Here is a 21,140-nt window from a genome sequence, read left to right on the forward strand (position 1 = left end):
ATTGTAAAGGTGATTTTAGCTTTCTATTTACTTGAGCTTGGAAGTGTAAGACAATTCCCTTTTGAGCAGACTGCTGTTAATCTGTCATACAATTTATCTTGTACATGTACAACTCATAATGGTGAACCCAATGTGTCAACTGTATTGTGAACAGGCGGTACTTCTCTCACCTAACAATTGTTAAGGTGTGAGAACGTTTATACGTGATTGTGGAGCCTGTGTTGTATATTTGTAAGAATAAAATGCAGGGTGATAAATGCAGAATACGATGTGTGTACATGTTAGGGGCCAAATGGCTTCGAAAGGATTATTGTTGGCTTAGATACAGAAGCCATGAAATAAGGAGCAGGCCGAGTCAGGGCATGAAAGCAAATTGGTGTGCATAAAATAAAAAATAGGTTTAAACCAAGCCATTCAAAGCCAGCATCATTGTAAAACAACCTGTTGACATAAAGAAACAAGAGGCCACAGAAATCCTTTGAGATCCAGTAGATGGGGGTAATGCCAATGTTGGTTGCAACCCACCAATAAACCGAACAGAAGAAGAAGATGAAGAAATCCTTTACTGCAGACAAGTGAAGGAAAAGATGAGCATCCTTTAGATGTATTTATTCATACTGGCCTATAGCTACAAAGATATTGAAGTATATAGAATTTTGGGAAAAGGAGCGCTCAGGAAGAAGAGGCAAATCCAGCAGGAGGCGGTAATGCACCTTGACATTCGTAGCCACCTGCCAATACACCAAATGAAGAAGAACAAGAAGCCTAGCACAATTCAGGTCAGATCCCAACTTTGCTATTTTCCCTCCTTGGGAGCAGATATGTGGGGATACTAAAGAGAAACAAAAATTTTGTGGTTCAGGATAAATTTCATATTACACCATATCTCAATCTAAAATATGATCTCGCTACATAAAATTCCATTCACTGTCTTTCTCGTCTTGTATCATTAATGTTACACTTACATCTGGGTGTCTTGGTTAAGGTTCAACTGTCAGGGAAAGTAAAAAAAAAAATCTGTTTACAGGAAAAAGCATAATTTTTAATGACCTGTTCGTGTCAAAAACCACATTATATGTAACATGGAGCCCTCTGACTGTATTTCAGTTTCTCTGTCACAGGAATATATCAGCATAAATTCATATTGCAGGCTTGTTAGTCAAGCACACCTCCTATTGTTTTGCTGCTCATTGTCAGCTCATTTTTTCTATTATTAATTACCTCAGCTTAATATGAAAGGATTTCTCATTTTAGACAGTCATTAGAAACACATTACCGCACCGCTGATGCAACGTGACTTATTTACTCCACAACAATTTCCTCTCTCTTGTTGCTTCAAAGGCTCTGAAATGAGCCTGGGAGAGAAGGGACGAGCCCGGGTTACGCTGGAGAAAGAAAACACACGAGACTTTGTGTCGTAGCAAACAAGGCACGTCGGTGCTGCTGTGTGCAGTTTTATCAGCGAGGAATGGATTTCTGAGTTTACCTTTGCAGCCCTCAGCTGGGCACTAACGTTATATTATTGGCTGTTAGCAGCTCTCAAGTTTTTCTATTACCTCAGTCAGAGACTTGACATCACTTTTAAATAGCAGCACAACATGTGCCTTCCGACTTGTTCAATTGGTCTGACCCCTCAACCCTCCAGGAAGAATGAAAATAAAGCCGCAGAGAGAAGGCGTGGAGAGGTCAGCGCCAAGGTGATCGGCCTTAGAAGAGAGAAGTGGGTCTGTGCCTGCACACGAGGCTACGCATGTGTGTGTGTGTGTGTGTACAGTGTGAATTGTGTGTGTACAGTGTGCGTTAAATAGAAACAACCCTGCTATGCAGTCATGAAAGTCTGCCTACCTACGCGGATGTTGTTGTAATCAGTCCTCTGTGTTATTGAGAGTGCATTGATAGCTACTCAGGCTTTTCTGTATGATAAATTGCTGGGTGCTGTGAGGACAGATGAAACAAATAGCTCTCCCTGCTCTAACTATGCTCTGCTGTCTGATGGTGCTTCAACTGCCTCTAGACCCTTTCAGCCCAAACAACAATAGGTATTCTGCTCTTTTGGTGGTGCGGCACATATGCTGATCATGTCGTCTATTTCATTTAAAGAGCTCTGAAATTTTGAGAAGGGGCTCAATGAAGAATCTAAAGGCGGTGAACAATCTCTAGCCCTCAGTAACACCTGCACACTCTGCACTGTGACCACAAAAGTCTCAGCAACAATGTCCATTATGTCAAGATCACAGTTCACATCTTGATGTCTTGTGGTCGGGAGTCATTTTGAGTTCATACTACACAACAGGGGATCACACAGTACACAATCTCACTTAACTAGTACATCTGGTCCGCTCTGATTGGCTGTAGCTGTCACCGATTAGTGTAGATATTCAGCATGCTGGCAATTTAGTCAGAGGAGGCAGCATGTCGTCAGTTGGGTCTTTGAAGAGCTAACACATTGGGATTGGCGATTGACGGTGGGGCGCCTATTTGGCTCTGATACGGGGCTTTTGTCGGTGAGAGGAAAATCAAGCTAAAACTTGCGCAGTGTGAGTTGTCTCCAAAATGAGATTTTTGCGACATCCTTGTAGCTTTGCATGGTGCTGTGTGCCATCATTTTTTCGGAGTTTCACATGCTTGAATATGCTTAAGCGTGTTATGGGTCAGTAAATCCAGAGGCAAGAGTAAACAGATCATCCCTGAATTTAACAGGATGTCTGGAACCTCTGTGAGAGCATGAAGCCTTTGGAGTTGTCATGGTGGGGAACAGTAAGAGCACAGATGTGGTAGATGCAAACATTTCTACTCCCTGGACATCCACTGCACCGGTGAAATTCCCTTTCAATTGATTTCCGTGCAGTCAGTTGAATTGCAAGGTATGTGACATTTTACTGCATCCAGCAGCCGCCTGCATCAAGAGATAACACAGAAATCAAACAGGCTTTTTGCAATGCTGCGACTGTCTTATTGTTTGAATAAATTAAACTTCTGCAGTATCCAAAATCAAATTCAACTCCACATCACACAGTGCTAACCATCATACTGTCTATGGAAAGTGAATGTGTTGAAATATCTAAGTGATAAAAGTTAAGTATAAAAGTTTTAATGTGTCACTGATCAATAAGCTGCAGGCTTTAGATGTAGGACATCTCTGACATCGTGATTATCAACCTGACGAATGCACGGCCTGATGATTCTTTCCAAATTCAAGATCCACACCTACCCACACTAGAACTTCAGTCTGCCCCACATAGTGAGACATTACATATACTTTTACACTAAAACAGAAACACAGAAATAGTCAGTTTTCAAACATCATTTATTCAACACAGCCTGGAACATTTTATTAAATTATGTGAAGTGCTGGCAATATTCCCATGAGGTAGAACAATCTAATTCACACAAGTTCCCTGTGCAGGTTTCAAGTCATCATTCGTGTTAGTCCTGCAGGTGACAGCACACCATGGAACGAGGTGGTTCAGAGTGATACCCTGATAATTGGAGCACACCCTCCGGTCCCCCTTTTTAAATATGGTAACCACTGACCTGTTCTGCCCATCCCTGATATCCATGTGGAATTGAAAAGGCGTCTCAGCCAAGACAGACAATGTTCAGAGCCTTCAGCATTTCCGGGCGAATCTCAGCCTTACCTGGTGATTTGCCGTTGAGGAGCCTTTGACCACTTCAGAGGCCTCTGCCAGAAAAATGAACTAGGCTTCCCCTGCATCTTCAAAATGGGCTTCTTCTTCAGTGGACATCCTCTCTCACCCAAAGTTAGCCCTTATAACAGTCAAAATCAAAATAGGTATAATTTGAAAATGATAATAAATATATGAAGATGGTTCATATGAAATGTCTTTTGGAATCTGCTCTGTCCCCTGAGCTGTTAACTTTTAGACCCACACCTAAAGAAAATACTTAACTCTTTGACATTGTAACTTTTCTCAACTGCATGCTCCAACAAGGTTTCCTTTATGTAGTTTTTAATTTATCCAATTGCTTTTATCATTCTTAAAATTTGTGAGATTGTCTCATCCTATCAAGAATAAATAGATAAAGCATCACAAGTCAGTTATCGTCCAACAGGTTGCACCAAACAGCAAGATGGTTCTTGGTTTGAATCATGGTTCGACGGAGACCTTGCAGTGTGGAGTTTGCATGTTCCCCCCATGTCAGCATGTGTTCTCTCTAGATACTCCAGCCCTCAGCCCAAAGACATGTAGATTGGGGCTAGGTTAACTGGGGACTCTAAATTGACTATCGATGTGAGTGTGAATGATTGTACGTCTGTGTATGTTGGCCCTGTGATACGGTGTACCTCGCCTCTTACTTATCTTTAGCTGAGATTGACTCCAGCCCCCCTGCAAGGATAAGTGGTATAGATAATGGATGAGTGTCCTACAGAGAGCAAACAAAACCCATTATTAAAAGGAATGTTGATATCCAAATTCAGTGATTAGCACCACTCAGTTACTAAATTAAAAAAAATAAATTTACTTCCAGTTTACTGCAGCAGAATCAATCTTGTCAAAATTATGCTTACTAAGTCCCACAAATGCAATTTATAATTTGTATTTCTGATAACACAACATGAAAACACATTATTTATCTCAAGAGAGGAATTGCAGGTCGTTCCTTCCTGCAGCAGTTACACTGTTCAACCAGCTCTGTTCCCAGTATAACTACATGCACCATTATGGACTGAACTTTAATTCTCTTAACTGTGCTATATTCATCTGTCAGTGCAATATTAAAGGTTCATGTGCAATCCATTTACTGTAGATATTTCCACACATCATTTGTTCTTGTTTTTACACTGTATTATATTATATATAAATCAATTCAATTTATACGTTTCTATATCTTTTATATTCCTTACACTTAAGTTTTGCATGTTACTTATTACTTACTGATGACTATTTTGACTCTTGCTGCTGTAATGCTGCAAATTTCCCTATTGTGGGACTAATATAGGATTATCTTATCTTATCTTAAAACAATAGTGATATTAGGTCTTGGTTAAAATCAAGTACATTAGATTACAAGTTATGCAGTGGAGAAAAGATGCAAAATAGAGCAGACACAAAAAAGATATAATCTAGATAAAGGCAGCGGTTGATTGTTAGGAACACAGAGAACCTGCAGCGTGTCACTTTCTATTCAAAAATCTAACAAATGGAAGATAGATCTCAAATCAGTCACTTGTCCTTTTTTCCAAATCTGGGTAATGAGATTACAGGAACATTCTGTAGTTTCAATCAGCAGCAACAGTTGGTGAGTAGGTGTGTATGATCAGGACAATGTCCAAAGATTGTGGCCATTTGCTACATTCTTTATTTTTATCTGGATATGAGGAAACTCTGTGGTATTCCACTGGAGCGTGATTGTCTTCTAGAGAGTTTCCTGCCATTCTGTGTTTGCAGTGGTCACGGCTGGGAATGGACAGAGCTACGTCTTATCAGTTTCAGCAATATGGAAATCCCACTGACTTGATTTGCATTTGATATTTCTCTGCATTGTGCTGCCAGCCGCCTCAAGAGATAACAAAAGAAACCAATGAAACCTGACCAAACAGACTGTTCCTACATCTCTCGTGCTGCTTCATTGACTCCTGTTAAATCGTAAATACAATGCTCTGAGATACCTTTGCCTCTGCAAACACTGTATAATACAATGGAAATGTACTTTGCCTGGAAATATGTTGTCCTAAGGGTGAGATTCCACATGAGCATGAAATCAGAATGTCACCTCTGAATTCAGCCAAACTGCCAGTCGCCCTCTAAGACTAGAGCTCTTAGGGTTTTCCTTCACTACCTCAGGGGAGGATGCAGCATGCCTACAACCTTAATACGGGCACTCCTAAGTGGGCAGCCAGCTGATGAAGTGGGTATAATGTCTCATTCCATTGGTCTGGTGTGGCTGAGTGATGCACTTAAAAGCTTCCTCTTAGTTCTGTCCTGTGTCCCAAAAGCTGAATACAGACGCTGCATTTTACACGTCAGAGCAGCCCGAGCTGATTCCAATCTGTGAGCTGCTCATGAGATATTAATAAGTCACCTGCGCATGTGTGTATCTGTGTGTGGGATTGTGTGTATGCATCTCTCTCTCTCTCTGTTTGTGTCTGCATGTATGCATCTTTCTGTCTCTCTTGCTGCTTGTGTGTGTGCTCACATATGTGCATCCCTGTCTCTCTCTCACTCTCTCTCTGTGTGACAGTGTCTATATTACATGTCGTCAAAGATGGAGAGAAAAAATCAGGGTATGGATGTTAAACACCCACAGCTCCCTCTAGCTTCTTCCCTGTGAACAACTAACTACTCTAGATATAGAGGAGGGCGGCGGAGTGTGTGTGCGTGCGTGTGTGTGTGTGGGATGTGGGGGTGGTCATGCATCAATCTTCAACAGTGTCTCTCATAAGCTAATCTGTCGTGATTTAAAACAGCGACGGTGATCTGGACAAGAATCAGGGACCAATTTGCCACAAAGGTTAGACTTGTCTGTCACTGCTATCTGATGAAGCTACTTAAATAATGATGCAGATCACCACACAGCAGCAGATGACAGAAATGTTCAGTCAGGTAAAGCCACAGATCAGCATATATTCCCTCATACCTTACTTTTGTTCAGTCTAAAAAGAAAGAGTGTTTCTTTTCTCCCACTCTGCAGGCTGTAGAGAGCCACTGGCTCAGCAGAAGAAATATTCTTGGTGACAGACTATCAGAGCCTTGGCCAATGAGCTGATGGAAAGAAGCAATGAGACGGAGTGTGAGCCGCTAAAGAACAAATGAGACGAGAGAGAAGGAGAAAAGTTTAAACAAAAGGGTTTTACTGATGGATTTACTGAGACGAAAAAGTCTAAGTGAGCAAAGAGGCAAACTGATAAACGCTTCGCCGAGATAGATGCTCTTGTTGAATGGTACAAACAATTACAATAACAGACAAATATGTTTTATCAAAAAGGTCAGCAACTTACATTTTCATCAAGTGCTGCACAAGAGGTTTTTGCTGAACACTATTTCTACAATGTTGTTCTGATTTGTCTTGGTAAGAGGCATACGTGGATTCATATAGACTATGATTGCATTTTAAATAAGATCAATGTAGATCTTCATTGAAATTCAGGGTGACTGTGAATACGGGTCCCACATTATCCACATTAGATGGAGAATCAGTTGATGTGTCTCAATTCATCCATTGGAGGCTGCATTTGAAGATTGATTGCGTCACAGTGGCGTAACTAGTCTTTCTCAATTTGAAGGCTCCAACAAATGCGTCCAAAAACCAAAGGCTCCAACAGGTGATCCTTCTTGGGCCAGCCTATCCCAGGATTCATTGTGCCTCAGTGATGAACCGTGGTAATGGTCCCGCTGAGCGATCAGACATCCAAAACTAGAGCATCATGTTGAAAATGGGCATTAAAACTTTCTCGTCTTGTCCAACTGCTGCTCTGTTGCAGTAGGTGACGGCAGTAAAGGCAGGACAAGCTAGTGATGCTTATCATGGAAATCCTTTTGCAGACCAGGCCTCTAAATCTCCATTCGGCCTTCACAGTCTACCTGGCACGTGAAGGGCTTGTCTTCGTAGGCTACGTACACCACCTCCTTCGAAGGAGGCAGCCCCTGAGCTGAGACACAGCTTCTTCATGTGTACTGTGGCTGTAACCAGTTTTTGAAAGCCCACCCAGTGGCCAAACAATTTCTGCAGAATTACAACATATAAAATCTGAGCCCAAAACCCAGTGTCTCAATACATCACTGAGGCTAAATACCCTAATGATTTTTCCATAACAAATTAAAATCATCTCAAATGTGGGGCTGAAATGAAGCATTGCTTTGTCTAAGAATATAGTTACTAATGCGGGAACATAATTACAGCTTTAAGCAGCAGCTTTATAGTGACTGTTTACTCACACTGTTGTGATGATTTTAACAACCTAGCTAAAGTTTGAATCACTCCCTCAGAAGACTTTAAGTATGATGTGGATGAAGGAGAAGAGTGGAGCATATCACAGCATCATTGTATAAAGCCCACAAAATATATTTTGTCATTGTTCTCAAAGAAAGGTTCATTAAAATATCACCAAGACACAACAGAGATTAAGGAGTATCTTAGATTTAGGGATCCACTGCATTATGTCTGCTGCTAATGGGGTGGATGATGAGCTGAGAAGAACAAATAAAATGTAGTGATCCTGAAGGGAGAATTGGTGGGAAATTGGTATTAAGGAACAGCCTAAGCCTGTGTGCAGAGGGTAATAGAATTTTACAGCCGTCAGATTTGTTGAACAGCGATTTCACCCCAAACATTGGCCTAAATAATCTGTTAACGCCTCCAGGAACACCGGCCATGTGTTTACTCAGTATTCACCTTATTGTCATTACTATTTTGGTGGAAGGTTTTTCATAACTGAATCCAAAACTTTAAAATAAAATTGTGTCATGAATTGACTTTCTTGTGTGTAAATGCTGCTTACATTCTTCCAGTTTTTTGTTGAGATTAAATAATGAGACTAGGTTGAGGTTGAGTTGAAATTATGTCACCATAATAATTATAATATATTATGATAATATAATAATGATACACACACAATGGCTGCCATGTTTATGGAAATTAATTCAATCTAGTGGGTAGAATAAAAACAAGTCATCTGTGGTAAGTGGCTGAACAACTGCTTTAGTCATTTAACAGGGACTTTTAGATGCTGTTTTTCACCTGTCTGGCAAACATCTGGACTTTATGACATATTGTTAATCCCCTTGCAGTGACTGTTTAAAGTTTACAGTTGGTGCGACTTTAACAAATTGGTGCCAAAAAACGAGGATCATTCCTTTTCACAAAAACTACCTGCAAAGTGCCTTGGTTTATGCAATTCAATTTTATTTGTATAGCCCCAAATCATAATATATATCATCTCGAGGCACTTTACATAGCAAGTTCGAGACCTTATAAATTGCAGAGAGACCCAACAGTTCCCACTATGAGCAAGCACTTTGGCCACTGGGGAGAGAAAAAAACTTCCTCATTAACTGGGAGCATGCAGCAGTTAACCCTCGGTCGCTTAGTGGCTTGGTAGTAAAAACATGTGGTTGAGCAAGGCAACCCCAAAGTGCATGTGTAAAAAAAATAGGAATAAATACATATTTGGAATAAGACCTTTGGCTGTGGACACTGTGACCTGCAAAGTCTGGAGTTTGACTCCTGCCTGCATGAGCATCATCACACTCCACAGCCATATGGAGGTGAACAATTCTACCTGCATGGTGTGTGTGATACTTTCACCTTCAGCTTTACTGGATGTCGTAATGTCATGTTGGTCCAAAGCAAACTTTTTATTTGTATATTGTTGGACTAACACTTTTCAAATTTTCAAATTGCTATAACCTGGTTGTGTTCTTTATTTTCATTCAACAATAATAAATAATAATTATAAGAAGACTTTTATTTGACAGAATCTTTCCAGACACCAAAGGACACCTCACAACACGTCGTAAATAAAAACATAAATAACTGAAATTAAGAATTTTTATAAAGTAAAGTAAAATAGAGTAAAGTAAAGGTCAAATCAAGTTAAGAGGCATGTGTGAACTAAGATTAAAACCAAAGATTTGATTAGTGAGGGATAGACAGGTTGTTATGTATGGTAACAGTTGAGTACTCGGCTGTTTTCATATATAGTATCTCATACACTGTATATCTAATATAGTAAAGAGAAAACAAGTTCCCAAATTTTCTAATTCCAATAGATACATTTCGGTGCAGGAAAACAGTGTGAAGTTAAATACCATTTCAATTTGATTTCATCAGTCTGTGAGGAGTGTATGTGCAACCCACTGTATGAATGCACATCATTCTGTGTTTACATGTGGTTTGTTTGAGTGCTAAACATGTACAAAAATGTGTTTTCTTTGTACCCTCACACTTCACTGCTGCTTCACACAAGCGGAGGTGCAAAGCTAGTGAGACCAGGTTGTGTGCCTTCTGGCATTTGGTGGTGGTCTGTCAGTGCAGTGCAGGATATAGGCAGGACCATCACACAACACTATCAAAGCAGCCAAACGTAATCACATGTCAACATGTCACTTGATCATATGAGCATACAAAACATATATAGCACACATGTATAATATATATATATATAAATAATTTATGTACTAGTGTGATTGTGCATCTTGATAATAATAATCATATGTGTAATATCTATTAAAATCAGATTTATGCTACTACACTTTTATTTCTAAGACAATACACACACACACACATTTATTACTTTGATGATATATTTATTTGTCTCCAATTTAGTGTTATTATTATTATATAGTATAGTGTCAACATTTTGCAAATCTTTAAAACCTGACTGTAATTATAGAATATTTTCTACGATTTATATGTGTTGATTGTGAAATGAAAAGGCTGTGGCATTTTTATTTTTACATGTACAGTAGTGTGTCTAATAAACTAATGTGTTACATACGATGTGTGACTCACATCTCTATTCCCTCTGACGGATGCAGCTTCACATCAAGGAAAGATCGATATGAAGCAGCATCCGTCATGTGAAAATTAAAATTGCTGCCCATTGATGCACTGTATGAATGGGTGTGTGAATGGGTGAATGGTAATAACCTGTACTTTAAAGTGCTTTGAGTAGTCATCAAGACTAGAAAAGCTCTATATAAATACAAACCATACATCATTTCTTCACTCTGTGTTTTTTTTCACTTTCAGCTCAAGCTGCAGGTGGGATGAGAGGAAACAGGAAGAGGGAGAGATGGGGTGAGGGCTGGGGGAGAGTTGGTGGGGGGATTTGTTGTTCAGGCCAATTGGCCTTGAAATAGAGGCAGCCTTCACCTCAGGTTACAACGGTCTCCTTACCCCCTGAAAATATTCATGAAGCAATTACAATTCATATGATTAACAGGGAGGAACACAGAGAAACTGTGATGAGCATTGTAATTATGGGATTTGTGCAATATTTGAGAGATAAGGGTTGTTTTGTTTGTGTATATGTGTGAGTGCACACGCTTTGACATGCATGCAAAGTGCAGCCGACTTGATGAAGTAAAAGGCGAATATCCTTGAGCTCTTGCACCTGGAGATTTGTGTGGAATCTCTGGCATCAATATTAATGAAGCAGGTAAGCAGCAGGTCTGCATCCGTCTGCAAAAGGTGTATTTTTACCATAATAATCTACAACCTGTGTTTGTTGGTCGTAACTAAGATGGAGTCCGCAGTAAGAGGATTCATTTCAGGGAGCAAGATGGAAACACGTGTTCCTCAGATGCAGATGGTGTTTGCTCTTTTTTTTTTTCTTTTTGATTCTGTCCAAAGCTCAGCTGTTGGCTCGTATTAAACTGCTGTCAAATGACAACACACAGTCTGTTTCTCTCTCCGCCCACTGGCCGTCTGTCTGCGTGTACCCCGCGTCTCTCTGTGGCCTGCGACTCTGCTGCTGCTGTGGTTTTATGTTTTTAGCAGACAGCCACTTCTTTGCTTCAACATAAGTGCTCCAGGTCACAAGCTACAGTCTCGTCTTCCTGCTGAGTCGAGAGTGTGTGCGGACAGGTATGTTTGAATGGATGAAGAAGAAAGTGTGCATTCAAGTTTGAGCAGAGGAGTGTGTGTGTGTGTGTGTGTGTGTGTGTGTGTGTGTGTGTGTGTGTGTGTGTGTGTGTGTGTGTGCACATAGGGTTATTTGCAATCCATCATGGAGCTGATGGTTGCCATAGAAACACATTCCCTCAACCACACGCCTACTGACACTGGATTACATTTAATCTATACCTGAATCTTTGCAACTTTGAATACCTAACTTTGTGCAGCGTCCTTTTCGAGACATACTGTTGTGATGCTCTGAACTCAGATTTTTGACACTGCAGGTTTAAGTCCAGCATAAAGGTTGATTTACCTAAACTCAAACGTGTTGCACAGTGCTTGTGCTTTCAGCCGTTTCATGCAGTTTTGTCTGCTCAGAGATATAAAGAGAAGCAGTTGGGAACAAATAAACATGCAAGAAATCCTGTGTTACTTCAACAAATTCCAGAAGATCACAAAAAACAGCACGCTAGTGTGTGAAGATTCTGTGCATGCATTCTGGCTTCAAGCAAATGTACGGTGTCATTCTCCAGAAAAACAGCATTTCTGCAGCACACCACCATCAGAGAGGTTTCACCACACTAGGGATTTCACATACTAATGGACTACTGGGCTAGTTGCCCCTCAAAAACACTTGTAGACAATGTTCATCTATGGTTTTAGCACAATGCAGTTATGTGGCAGTGACAATGAATCGACAGATGCGTGAAAAGTAGTTGACAAGTCATAGGCCTAGTTTTCGTGTGTGACTTTAAGGCCGGAGATATACTTGTAATCAATGCTTCTTCGGTGTCATGGTTTTGTAACCTGTCTTTGAAGGACAGAAACAGACTGAGTCAGGTTGTGAAATGGTTCAGTCGGCTGATTGTTGCGCCTCAGATGAGTCTAGAGTCCCTGTGCACCAGACGGTTACAGAGGATAGCCAGCTCCATTTCTAATGATGACTCGCATCCTCTGCATAGGAAATTTCAGCTTCGACCCTCTGATCAAAGGCTTATTGTCCTGAGGGGTAAAAGAAACGCTATAGAAGTTTTTTTCCCAGCTGCAATCGTTCATATGATGGGTAATAACGATATTTCCACTTTGACCTTATCAAATCTTCTGTTGATAGTGAAGCAGTTTAACATTTTTTGTCTTTGCTTTTGTGGTCTCAGTTGTGCACATCCTCAAAAATCAACACAACACATCTGCAAATGCAGTACACACAAAATAAGGAATAACATTGTCCCATCATGCACTTTGTGTATGGTATTTCATAATGATGAGTAAGTTTTGCATGTCTGTTCGCACGAGTCATTTCTCTTAACGCTAACCTTTTGGGTATGTAGGTTATGTTAATAATGTGAATAGTGCAGTTTGGACATATGTCCTGTGATAACTCCACTAGTTCACTACTTTTCGGGAATAGTTGGACAACTACTAAATGCAGAAGTCGTTACTGTAATGGCCTACACCTCACATATTCTAAACAATTCTTCAGCTAGTTTATGTTCTTATTTCTTCCTCTCTCTAATTCTTTAAACCAAAAGTGCTCCCCTAAAGTAGCTTTAAATAGAATAGAAATAATTCAAATTGCACGTTATTAAAAATTCTCTCAGATAGATGCAGCCGTCTCTGAGCACCGTGAGCTGACACTCTCGGTACGATCACTCAGACTTCATCTGTTGTCCCACATGGCTCCATGGGAACAGGTAATCAAGTTTGGTGAGCTATTGTCTTGGAACGGCAGTCACCTGCCCGGTAATTGGAAATGAGTGAGTGTGCTGCAGAAAGACAGACGCAGAAGAGGTGCACGCAGAGAGTAAGACGGGTTTATGAAGTGTGCGTTGTGTTGGTTTTGTGTGTCTTCCTGTGTGCGTCCGGCCAGATTGTCAGGGAGAGAGGTGCTGGCATAGATAGTGCCAGTGAAAGCTCACTGTCCCCCAGGATTCCTCTGCAGTGATGGCTATTGGTGTCTCTCTTCTCCTGAGGGACCGCTGCGCTGTCACCACCAGAACCAATACACACACACACACACATTCACACACATACACACACACACACACACACACACACACACACCATCCTCAGAGACAGCATCCTGCCTCCCAGGTAACAGTCTATGTTTTCAGGATATACAGAGCACCACATTGCTCTATGGCTACAAACGTGCTACGATGTATTAGTTTTGTGCACACACACACGTACACACACCATAATGGCTTGTAAGGTTCAGGCAACACTATTCTGCGGCATCCATTATTGCCCAGCACAATGACAACAAGGTCATGCCTCGAGGAGATCTGCATTTTGTCAAGACTGACAGCAGAGTGTTGCTGCCGCTGCTGCCCAGGATTTATGCATCGCTCTCAGGTTCAGTCTTGACATTTTTACCTCAGTAGGTGGCTCAGAATCTTTGCAGCACAATAAGGGTTATTTGAAAGCTTCGCATCAATTCATATTTTTCAGACGTTGCCATATGTTTGTTACGGAGGAAACAAAAAAAAGCAATATCTAAATCAATAACCATTAAACACTAAGGCTAGAGAAGTACTAGCTTCTGACTATGCATATGCATCGTGGCTGCCTTGCATACCGTGCATCTGTTTGGTGCATCAGATGTGCATGAGACATTAACACTTTATGCAGGATGCAATACGCACATGAATGGTAGGAGCAGTGTAGGAATATAGTATATATTTAATTTACAGAATGCAGATCAGGAAGTTCTACACTGAGTTTTACATACACTGTAAAAAAAAAAGGAATAAATACAGAAGGAGTTATTAGAAAAAAACTGGAACTCTCACAGACAAACTGATGAGATGAACAGACAACAAGGTTTAATCTAGGCTGAGTCTAAAGACAAAGACAGGCCCATTATATTTACATCGGGAGCGGGTCCTCTGTACGGAGGCCCCCAGTTACCTCAACCTTGTAAATCTTTTATTTCTCTAGTTTTAGATTGTTATGATGTGTGTGCTCTAAAACCTAAAGAGAAAGTATGGTCTGTTGGATATGAGGAAAAACACCCAGTCTAACAACACTCGCCTAAATTTTTAACAATTTAACTGCAAAAAAAGTTGGTTTCAGGCAACTTCTAAAACTATGCCAAAATATTCAGTCATTAGCCATCACGTTTTGAGTCATGTACATGAAGAGAGAGAAAAGAATGACAGCTGGTGAGACGACTCAGTGGGGGGGGGGGTTGGCAACGCTGCAGCGTCTTGCTCCTTCCCACAGTGATCCGTCCGGCTGAGACCCACTAACACAAAGAACTGTGTTTTGGATCAGGGCATCGCTTATTACTGAGAAACAGAGGGAGAGGGAGAAGGGGGAGACTGGGGGCAAAGAGCCGGCCAGGAAAGGACGAGTGCCAGCTCTGCCTCCAGTGCTCATCTCAGATCTCTCCATCTCTTCCTTCATCGTCTCCCTCCATCCATCCTGCCCCTCTTCCTCCTCCTTCCCAGCAGCTGGCTGGTTTTCACCCCAGCAGAGAAAGACGTCTCTGATGGCGAAGACTGAGACATCAGTATGTCTTCAGACAAAGAACAGTCTCTGTTAACTTTCCATGAATTCACACCCACAGTCTCCTCTCTCCTCTTGCATCGTCCTCTCTGTCCAACCCTCGCTCCTTCCCCCCCATCTCCTGTTCATCCTTTGACTCTTCTCCTCACCCCCTCCTATTTCCCTTGATTCTTGTTAGTTTTCCCTTCCTCATCCACCTCTCCTTTCCACTCCATTCACTTACTTTCTTACTCTCGCTGTCGCTCCCATCTTCAGGTCTCCTTGGACCAGCCTTCCAGTCCAGTTTTAATTGATTTGGAGTGACATGCAGCTGAGGCTATAGGAGCAGTCCTCCCGGGGAGGTCGAAACGTACAGAGATTGAGCTTGTTCAACACCGACTGGACTCCACAGTCAGCAGTGGTTGGCTATTAGAAGCAAGGGGACTTTTTTCACAGGAGACATTCTTATATTTTTAACTCCTGTCGGAAAATTTGAGCTATAGACAGCAAATGAGGAACTTTGATTTGGTGCATGACACAAAAAAACTCCTACGAAATACAGTATAACACACATTTAGCTTGAGTTTAAAAGGATCTGTGGCTTGCATTAATTCTGTGTCACTGAGTTCAGCTCGACCTGCAAAACAAATTCAATGCTGTTATGTTCAGACACTTAATTTCCCCCTGTAGTTTTATACATGAATCTAAAAAGCTGCACTGCCCATGCAAACTACTGATGTCTATAGATAAAAAGTAATTTCTCTAATTTCCTGAAGTTCCAGCACTAAAACATGTAACACAAGGAATGTGACACATTGATTAAAACATTAATCATTGTAACTGTTAATTTTAGGCTGCACCACTCGTTCTTAATGGAGTTTTTTTTGGTTGTTTCTTTAATTAAATAAACAAAAGAACATGAAAATAAATTAAACCAGACTGCCACTTCCAACTCTTTTTTCTCCTCGAGCAAGCAACTGTTCCAATTTTTATTCTTGGTTGAAACACATAAATAAATGTGGGAATGATTTCTTTGAAATGATAAAAGATTGCTTTAGGATGAACAGGAAAACACAACATGGGAAATCATCAAAACACATCCACTGCTGTATTTAGTGGCAGTGTGTTGGTGAATATTTTTGCCTCGAGGTTAATGAGGTTTTATTTTCTGTGTCTGTTCAACCATATCTCATCAATCTATGTATAAATAACTCGACATTACAATTTGCCAACTGCATGCAGTGCATAAACATTCATTCTTCTCATGTCATTTTGGGTTAAATGGTTAGGTTTAAATGCAAAAACCACTTCTTCAGGGTTAGTGAAAGACCACGACAGTTTAATGCTGCTTAACATCACTTAAAAACGTGATGTGATGATCAAAAACATCCAGAACATCACAGTCAAATTGTTAATGGTCTTGTATTCTTATGTTGCCTGTGCAAATCTGCAGCCATCCACACAACACCTGACAAAGTCTGTAGCCGTCCATCCAACCGCCACCTCCTCCTTATTAGCAGACTGAAAATAAAGGTCACATCATATTGACATGGGAGGACATGGACAATCTGTATTTAATGAGTTCTTTCCATATTCAATTCAGTGTTTTTGATTTTAGCATAAAAAAATAGCAAAACTTGATTTGGGTATATTGTTGGTATATGTCATTGGATCATATAATATATTGTTGGTATATACTGCTGGATCATATAGTATATATTGCTGGTACATACTGCTGGATCATATAATATATTGTTGGTATATACTGCTGGATCATATAATATATTGTTGGTATATACTGCTGGATCATATAGTATATTGTTGGTATATACTGCTGGATCATATAGTATATTGTTGGTATATACTGCTGGATCATATAATATATTGTTGGTATATACTGCTGGATCATATAGTATATTGTTGGTATATACTGCTGGATCATATAATATATTGTTGGTATATACTGCTGGATCATATAGTATATTGTTGGTATATACTGCTGGATCATATAGTATATATTGCTGGTATATACTGCTGGATCATATGGTATATTGTTGGTATATACTGCTGGATCATTTTCACTTTCATCTGATCATAATCAAAGCTGTAAAGCAAGTACAGGTGATATAAGTGCACAGTTCTCTCCTTTACCAGTAATATGAGCAAAGCATTCTCTGCTCACAGAGCCTTGGAGCTAAATTGGAGGAGATTGAGACACCTACGGCTGGCTGTGGGGCTCCTCATCTTCAAATTCACTTTCATACTTTGAATGTATTTCTCCTTTATGCTCTTATCCTAACATACTCTCCTCTTCACTTGTCACTCTTTTCCAATATTACAACCAATGTCAATAATTTAGTGCAGGTCCCCTCCAGTGAGTGAGTCAGTGTCAATCATGTGAAGGACACAAATGTGCGGGGACATTGTGTTATGTGTTCTCAACATTCCGTTTACATCCACATGTTCTTTATAGAAAAACAGACAAAGGACATGTAGTTTCAGAAAAAAGGGTCCCTGTTTCTTTTGTAGCATCCTTGCTTTAGGTTAAGGGTTAGCAAATGCACCCTTTAACATTCTAAGAAAATATATTTTTGAAAAGTTTATAAAGGGAACTAATATCTGTGAGTGTTGTGCGGTTAAATAAAAGGGAACTGTTTGGCCTTAGGGGAAGTATGTGCACTTTGTAAAAAACATTTTTTTGCATGATTAGTTTGGAATTCCACTTCAGTCTGATCACATTCATGAGCGGTGGGTGATATGTTTGCTGCATTAAGCTCCAATAATAGCTTCTAGTTGACAGGTGAAGTGTTAATGTCAGCTAACAAACACTAGTGTGGTGTTGAATCTTAACACAAACAACAGCTACCACATGTCAACTGATATTTTACACTAAAAGCTCAGCAGAGTTTAAATGGTGAACATCAAAAAGTAGAAGAAATCAAAGAAATCTTGCCAAGAGGCTCTTTGCTTCAAATAAAGTCAACAGGCAGAGAGGTGTACGGGTCATCCGACTATTTGTTGTAACAACACTGGCCTTGAAGGGAGGCAGAATGTCAGTCCTCTGACAGAGCTCAGCAGGTGCGAGCCCAAATGGATCACCAGACAAAATGGCGGAAGACTGAAGAAAGGAGGCGATCATGAGTTCACTGACTGTACGACCTCTGCTGTACAGTCCCAAACAGAGTCCCCTTGAGAGCAGCCTGTATTTGAAAGCAACAATGCATCAGGGATGGAAAAACATCAGGGGGCGCGGGCAGCCACGGGCAAATTCACAGACACTGCTGCAAAGTTGAGGGCTTTTGTTTGGTTGTGCGTTTGTTTGCTGCTGCTGCTGGGAGCTGCTGTTTGTCTAAAAAGGTCTTCAATCGTAATGTGTTGTTGCATCACGCCACCATCAATTGAGCTTCAACTACTGGCTCTCATGTTATAGGGAGATGTTGTTCCCTCAAACGTATTCACTCATATTAAATGACTGCCAGTACTTGGAAGTTCACACAAGTTACATTGACTGCACTGATTTAAAAAGCTCTAAACACAATATGGCTTCAATCGGGTTTGGCAAAAATGTAGAAAGCATGTAAACATCATGTTTAAGCTGAACGTGTGCCCATTCACACACTCAAAACATTTAATTTCTGTACAAAAAGTCGTTTAACAGAAACTTACTGTATTGTTTAAGGTTTATTTAGATTTGTGGTTTTTCCTAAATTAAGTGTAAATCCCATAAAAATACAGTAAATTACTCATATTAAAAATATAAACATCAAGTAAGAGTTGTAATCTGTAAATGAATACAACATTATAGAAGTTATAGATTTTTTTTACTGGATTATTCATTTGCTCAATAGTCTTGAATGTTAAACAACATGTAAATTCTATGTAAAAAAAAATCCTATCCGGAATGTATGTGCATGTAATTGTATCTGTATTCTTTTTTAAATAACTAAAGGTTTTTTACTGTAATTTCACAGCGAAGGTTTATTTTTACAGAGTGGTCCCAGCAGATGGTGGCGCGGAAACAAATTAGATTTGCATCTTCTTGAAATATGTGGATCTAAAGGCAGTTTGCTTTTGGTCACACACGTGAATTTCCCTGTTCTAGTCTCTGTTGGCATATCCAGCTGCGACATTTTAAGTGGCGATAAATCATACTTAAGTTTGAATACCTTAAGGAAAACTATTTAGTGTCAGTCCCCAGCAGCAGTACTATAACCTGGTTGCAGGGGACAGAATGTACCGTAGACAGCTCCAGGATCAGAACCCTGGAAAGCACTCATGGAGATTTTATGGCTTCAAGAAAAACAATCTTTTTTTATTTGGTGTTGTTTCATTGTTAAACTCAAGCTTCTTCCAAAGAGCTGAGTCGCTATCATTTCAAATATAATCAACCAGCAGGAAATAAATGAGGATCCAATAAGGATGACATTAACATGACAATATCTACAGATTATATATTGTGCTAATAAAAAGCATGACGACAGTTTGAAAAAATAAAAGTACATTTGCAGTAAGATTCATTCCCTCAGTCAACTGTTTCTGGAAATAATCCCATGCAGCAGTCAGGCAGAATGGTGCCTGATGTGGAGCACAGGGCTCCATGCACACTGTATCTGTGTGTCAGATTAATGCACTCCTGTTTATTCATGAAGCCTCATTTAATGCATCAATAACAATCAGTGCTCCATCCTTTTACTTTGGAATAAATGCTGGAACTCTTCAGATGTTTCCATTGTTTATCATGTGGTTACTCAAATATGTGTGTGTGCCGCAGCTCTAGAGAGGTTCATTAACTGAACACAACTCATTAACGTCAGAATAGGTTTGCTTATCAGAAGAGCTTTTCCATATAGATTCACATGCAGTGATCCTCATGGAGCGATCCCACAAAAAGGGAGAATATCTAATTAAATAATCAGGTTGTATTTCGTTCTGTATTTGATGGAAACTGGAAAATGGAAACTGCTTTACAGACCAATCCAAAGCCTGCCTACTCCCTCAGTCACCTTAAGAAATATGGACACTTGTCAGAGTATTCATTATTTCTGGAGGGGATTCAGTTCAAGAGCTGCTTTTTGATTGGATCATAGAGAAACTTTTTTTCCTGTCTTTCTTACAGTTTCACTTGCAAACACTACACCTGGCATTCTATTGGTCGGAGAATTTTGACAGACTTGTTGCACAAAAAATTGGAGCGCAGGAGATTAACTCCAAGAGCAGAGGAGAAATGTGAGAGCAGACGTTTCATGTGCACACACGAGCAGTGTGAGCAAGAGGAGAAGAGCTGAAGCTGGAGCACAGGGAATCTAAGCACAAGCAGGGGATACTTGAGTGTGAGTGCAGGGTTTTGAGTGATTCTGAAATCTGAACGTAAAATCAATAAGTTCTGCTCTCAAACTGAATGACCACGCTCTTGAATAAAGTTTTCAGTGTTTAGAGTAAAATATCTTCACTGCAATGGAAACAGACATTTCTTCTTCAGATCCAAACATTCAGAAATGGTTTGTCTGCAGGTGGGGGTGCAAACACAATGTGACAAAGAGAATGATAATATCAATGAACTTTGAATAAACAGTGGTCACATTGTCGACCTAAATAACAGTGTGTTAACAACAACTGATGCTTCAGTTCAGGGCTCTGCGTACTGAACTCTGAATTAACACATGAACAGCTCTTTGTGCAGCTGTGGTGGAGCAGCTTCAGGGTTCAGAGACCCACAGACAGTCTTTACTTGCTGTGGTCTGATTACTGCAGGAAAAAAGCTGCAAGCAGCATTAACACAGGCCAAGCAAACAACCCATTCCAAACAGCCATGTTTACAACGTTTGCACTATTTAATCTAAAAATGAACAAAGTTTTATCAAAAGTGGATCATTGTCATTATCTTTTCAATGTCTAATACTAAAGCTCTCAATCGCAATATTAATATTTAGATTAGACTGCCTCCTCTTCAGCTTTTATCCCTGATAAACCAAAATAATGTCTCTTATCTTAGAAAATGTTTGTGATGTGAAAGAGACCAGACGTGCCACCTTTAGGACAGATTGAAACATTAAGAGGAGAAGAAAGCAGAGAAA

This window comes from Paralichthys olivaceus, chromosome 7 (genome assembly GCF_024713975.1).
Source record: "Paralichthys olivaceus isolate ysfri-2021 chromosome 7, ASM2471397v2, whole genome shotgun sequence".
Lineage (NCBI taxonomy): Eukaryota > Metazoa > Chordata > Actinopteri > Pleuronectiformes > Paralichthyidae > Paralichthys > Paralichthys olivaceus.